The 6,000-nt window shown below is 49.2% G+C and overlaps 1 pseudogene; it reads left to right on the forward strand.

The window, feature by feature from the left end:
* Positions 1-3,035, forward strand: part of LOC140425676 (myosin-13-like) — a 249,275-nt pseudogene extending 246,240 nt beyond the window's left edge.
* The last annotated feature ends 2,965 nt before the right edge of the window (positions 3,036-6,000 follow it).

The raw sequence follows: 6,000 nt of genomic DNA on the forward strand, positions 1-6,000 counted from the left end.
GGCCCCACAAGGATGTGTGCTCAGTCCCTGTGTAGGGATGTGTGCTCCCTATACACACATGACTGTGTGGCAAGATTTAACTCCAACTCAATCTATAAGTTTGCGGATGATGCGACTGTGGTGGGCCGTATCTCAAACAACAACGAATCAGACTACAGGAGGGAGATAAATCACTTGGTTGCATACTGTACCAAATCAACCTCTCTCTAAAAGGCAGCACAAGTGGATAGCACTGTGGCTTCACAGCGCCAGGGTCCCAGGTTCGATCCCCCGCTGGGTCACTGTATGTGCGGAGTCTGCATGTTCTCCCCGTGTGTGCGTGGGTTTCCTCCGGGTGCTCCGGTTTCCTCCCACAGTCCAAAGACGTGCTGGTTAGGTGAATTGGCCATGATAAATTGCCCTTAGTGCCCAAAAAGATTAGATGGGGTTGTTGGGTTACGGGGATAGGGTGGAAGTGAGGGCTTAAGTGGGTTGGTGCAGACTCAATGGGCCGAATGGCCTCCTTCTGCACTGTATGTTCTAAATGTTGGAAAGACCAAGAAATTCATCATCGACTTCAGGAAGCTTAGCATGACACACACTCCAGTCTGCATCAATGTCTCCGAATTGGAAATGGTCGATAGCTTTATGTTCCTGGGGGTCACCATCACCAACAGCCTGTCCTGGTCCACTCACGTTGATGCAACAGTCAAGAAAACCCAATAACGTCTATACTTCCTACGGAAGCTAAAGAAATTTGGCATGTTTGCATCGACCCCCACAAACTTCTACAGATATGCCATAGAGAGCATCCTATCCGGCTGCATCACAGCCTGGTGTGGCAACTGCTCGGTCCAAGATCGCAAGAAACTGCAGAGTGTGGTGAACTCAGCCCAACGCATCACACAAGCTTGCCACCCCCACATTGATTCTGTCTACACCTCCCGCTGCCTCAGGAAGGCAGACAGCTTTATCAGAGACCCCTCCCGCCCAGGCATTGCCTTCTTCCAGACCCTTCCATCAGGCAGAAGGTACAGGAGTCTGAAGACCCGCACATCCAGACATAGGAACAGCTTCTTCCCCACAGCTACAAGACTCCTCAACGACTCCCCCCTCAGACTGATCTGTTCCCTGTAAGAACACTATTAGCGACTCCCTATGCTGCTCTTGCTCATGTATTTGCTTTGTTTGGCCTCTTGTTCCGCACTGTAACCAATCACTATTTGTTGATGTACCATTTGTCAATGTACCCTGTTGATTATTCTTTTTGTCTACTGTGTACGTACTGTGTACGTTCCCTCGGCCGCAGAAAAATACTTTTCACTGCACTTCGGTACATGTGACATCAAATCAAATCAAAAATCTAATCACTTTTTTTATTTTTTACACTACTTAATACCAAAACAGGAGGCAGGCAAATGAGTAAATGCCGCCAGAATGTTTACATGCCTGTATCTGTGACGGGTCAATTAAAAAAAACAACTTTAATTTTATGTTCACTCCTAGGGTAGCAGCCGATGGAATGCAAGATGGCTTCACAACTGGTTGTTGCCTGCCCTGGAAGTCATGGACTGCAAGTCATGGAGACCCTGCTGAAGACATTCGAGTCTGTTGAAGATGTTGTTTCCTTGCTTTGAAATTCTAGATCATGGGAGGGCACCTAGGTTTTCGCTAATAGACTGCAAAAGTTACTTTAAATATTTGAACAATTCTTTTAAAAAAAAAAAAAATGAAGAAAAATGTTGGTTCTTTCAACCGTGTGCTCTGAATGGGATTGCCGGTCCCTCGTGTGGGTCTATTAGCATAAAATCCTCCATTTCAATATTTCTTAGAACACTGCTCAGAAAAATGTAATTCTGCCCCGCCGTGGCTCACCGGTAGCACAATTCTGAGTCAGGCGGCAGTAGATTCAGGTGCCCCTGCCGTTTCTACTGGCTTGTAACAAAGGCCGGCACTGTCCCAAAGGATCCCCGACATGTTACAGATGCACTGTTTCACATAAAATGTTTAAATCAGGGTCCTCGTCTGTCACCCGCTGAGTTACTGTAGATATAAAAGATGCCATTGTTCGATAAACAGGCTCAATATTTATCTCTTAACCAATGAATTGCCTATTGCTAATGAGACTTTGCTGTGTGTAGATTGACTGCAGTGTTTATTTACAGTGATGATTTTTTAAAAATTAATTTACGGGATATGGGCATCCCTGGTTAGGCTAGCATTTATTGCCCAGCCCGAGTTGCCCTTCAAAAGGTGGTGGTGAACAGTTGCCTTGAACCGCTGCTCTCCAGGAGGTGGAGGTACCCCCACTGTGCTGTTCGGGAGGGAGTTCCAGGATTTTGCCCCAGACACAGTGAAGGAACGGTGATATATTTTCAAGTTGAGGGGGTTAGTGACTTGGAGGGGAACCTCCAGGTGGTGGGGTTCCCAGGTATCTGCTGCTCTGTTGTCCTAGATGGCAGTGGTCATGGATTTGGAAGGTGCGGTCTAAGGATCTTGGTGAGTTGCTGCAGTGCATCTTGCGGATGGTACACACGGCTGCCACTGTTCGTCGGTAGTGGAGGGTTTGAATGTTTGTGGAAGGGGGAGCAATCAAGCGAGCCACTTTGTCCTGGATGGTGTTGAGCTTCTTGAGTGTTGTTGGAGCTGCACTCATCAAGGCAAGTGGAGAGTTCCATTACACTCCTGACTGGTGCCTTGCAGACGGTGGACAGGCTTTGTGGGCTCAGGAAGTGAGTTACCCACCCTTGGATACCTAGCCTTTGACCTTAATTGGTAGCCACAGTATTGATATGGCTAGTACAGTTCAGTTTCTGATCAACGGTAACCCCCAGGATGTTGATTGTGGGGGATTCGGCGATGGTAATGGCATTGAATGTCAAGGGGCGATGGTTAGATTCTCATGGAGGAGATAGGGCAGCATGGTTGTACAGTGGCTCATACTGCTGCCTCACGGCTCCAGGTCCCGAGTTCAATTCCGGCTCGAGTGACTGTCTGTGTGGAGTTGCATTTCTCCCCGTGTCTGTGTGGGTTTCCTCCTGGTGCTCTGGTTTTCTCCCACGGTCCAAAAATGTGCAGATTGGGTGGATTGGCCATGCTAAACTGCCCCTTTGTGACCAAAAGGTTCGGTGGGGTTACTGGGTTAGGGTGGAGGTGTGGGCTTGGGTAGGGTGCTCTTTCCAAGGGGTGCAGACTCGATGGGCCGAATGGCCTCCTTCTGCACTGTAAATTCTATGATTCTATGATTGCCTGGCACATGTGTGGCGCAAATGTAACTTGCCACTTGTCAGCCCAAACCTAGATATTATCAAGGTCTTGCTGCATTTGGACGTGGACTGCTTCATTATCTGAGACATGAATGGTGCTAAACAGTCATCTGCGAACATCCCCACTTCTGACCTCACGATGGAAGGGAGGTCATTGATGAAGCAGCTGAAGATGGTTGGGCGTCGGGCAATGCCCTGAGGAACACCTGTAGTGATGTCCTGGAGCTGAGATGATTGATTTCCAACCACCACAACCAGCTTCCTTTGTGCCGGGTATGACTTCAACCATCGGAGAATTTCCCCCCCCGATTCCCATTGACTCCAGTTTAGCTCGGGCTCCTTGACCCCATACTCGGTCAAATGCTGCCTTGGTGTCAAGGGCGGTCACACTCACCTCTGGCATTCAGCTCTTCTGTCCATGTTTGAACCAAGGCTGTAATGAGGTCAGGAGCTAAGTGACCCTGGCGGAACCCAAACCGAGCGTCAGTGAGCAGGTTATTGCTGAGTAAGTGCCGCTTGACAGCACTGTTGATGACTCCTTCCACTTTGCTAATGATGGAGAGTAGACTGAGAGGGTGATAATTGGCTGGATTTGTCCTGTTTCTTATGTACAGGACACACCTGGGCAACTTTCCACATTGCCGGGTAGATGCCAGCGTTGTAGCTTTACTGAAACAGCTTGGCTAGGGGTGTGACAAGTTTTGGAGCACATGTCTTCAGTACTATTGCTGGGATATTGTCAGGGCCCATAGCCTTTGCGGTATCCAGTGCCTTCAGCCATTTCTTGATATCACGTAGAGTGAATCGTATTGGCTGAAGACTGACATTTGTGATGCTGGGGACCTCCGGAGGAGACCGAGGTGGATCATCCACTAGGCACTTCTGGCTGAAGACTGTTGTGAATGCCTCAGCCTTGTCTTTGGCACATAGGTGCACATAGGGCTCCTCCATCATTGAGGATGGGGATATTTGTGGAGCCTCCTCCTCCAGTGAGTTGTTTGATTGTCCACCGCCATTCGCGGCTGGATGTGGCAGGACTGCAGAGCTTGGATCTGCTCCGCTTGTTGTGGAATCGCTTTGCTGTCTGTGGCACACAAGTAGTCCTGTGTTGTAGCTTCACCAGGTTGAAACCTCATTTTTCACTATGCTTGGTGCTGCTCCTGCATTCGTCATTGAACCAGGGTTGAGTGATATACCAGGCCATGAGGTTTCAGATTGTGGTTGAGTACAATTCGGCTGCTGCTGATGGCCCATCATAGCGCCTCATAGATGCCCAGTCTCGAGTTGCTAGGTTTGCTCAAAGTCTATCCCATTTAGAATGGTGGTGGCACGGTAGCACAGTGGTTACCACTGTTGCTTCACAGTGCCTGGGACCCAGGTTCGATTCCCAGCTTGGGTGACTGTCTGTGCAGAATCAGCACGTTCGCCCCGTGTGTGCGTGGGTTTCCTCCGGGTGCTCCAGTTTCCTCCCACAGTCCAAAGATGTGCAGGGTTAGGTGGATTGGTAACGCTAAATTGCCCCGTAGTGTCCAAAAAGGTTAGGTGGTGTTTCTGGGTTACAGGGAAAGGGTGGAGGTGTGGGCTTAAGTGGGGTGCTCTTTCAGGGCCGTGTAGTCTCGATGGGCCGAATGGCCTCCTTCTGCACTGTAAATTCTATAATTCTATGAACACGATGGAGGGTATCCTCAATGTGAAGACGTCCTTTGTCTCCACAAGGACAGTGAGGTGGTCACTTCTACCGACACTGTCATGGACAGAGACATCTGCAGCAGGCAGGTTGGTGAGGATGAGGTCAAGTATGTTTTTCCCTCTTGTTGGTTCCCTCACCACCTGCTGCAGTCCCAGTCCAGCAGCGATGTCCTTTAGGACCCGGTCTGTGGTGTTACTACCGAGCCACTCTTGGTAATGGACATTGAAGTCCCCCACCCAGAGTATATTCTGCTCCCTCACCACCCTCAGTGCTTCCTCCAAGTGGTGTTCAACATGGAGGAGTGCAGATTCATCAGCTGAGGATGGGCGGTACGTGGTAATCAGCAGGTTTTGCTGCCCATGTTTAACCTGAAGCCAAGAAACTTCATGGGGTCCAGAATCGATGTTGAGGACTCCCAGGACAACTCCCTCCCTCCCAAATACCAGTGCTGCCAGCTCTGTCTTGCCGGTGAGACAGGACATACCCAGGAATGGTGTTAGTGGTGTCTGGGACATTGTCTGTAAGATTCTGAGAGTATGACTGTCAGGCTGTTGCTTGACTCGTCTGTGGGATAGCTCTCCCAACTTTGGCACAAGGCCTCAAATGTTAGTAAGGAGGACTTTTGCAGGGTCGACAGGACTGGGTTTGCTGTTGTCATTTCCAGTGCCTGGGTCGATGCTGGGTGGTCTAACTGGTTTCATTCCTTGGTCGTGTTTTTGTAGCGGTTGAATGCAATGGAGTGGCTGGCTGGGCCATTTCAGAGGGCAGATAGGAGTCAACCACATTGCTGTAGGTCCGCAGTCGCATGTAGGCCAGACCAGGGAAGGACGGCAGATTTCCTTCCTTAAAGGACATCAGTGAACCTGATGGGTTTTACAACAATCGACAAAGATTTCATCAATAGATTTTTAATTCCAGATATTTAATGGAGTTTAAATTACATACCTGTGTGGTTGGATTCAAATTCGGGTCCCCAGATCATCGTCTGGGTCAGTGGATTACTATCCAGTGACAATATCACCACCTCCCCTAAAGTACTTGAAAAGTGACAAGAGGAAGTGAAAG

The sequence above is a fragment of the Scyliorhinus torazame genome, chromosome 6 (assembly GCF_047496885.1).
Source record: "Scyliorhinus torazame isolate Kashiwa2021f chromosome 6, sScyTor2.1, whole genome shotgun sequence".
NCBI lineage: Eukaryota > Metazoa > Chordata > Chondrichthyes > Carcharhiniformes > Scyliorhinidae > Scyliorhinus > Scyliorhinus torazame.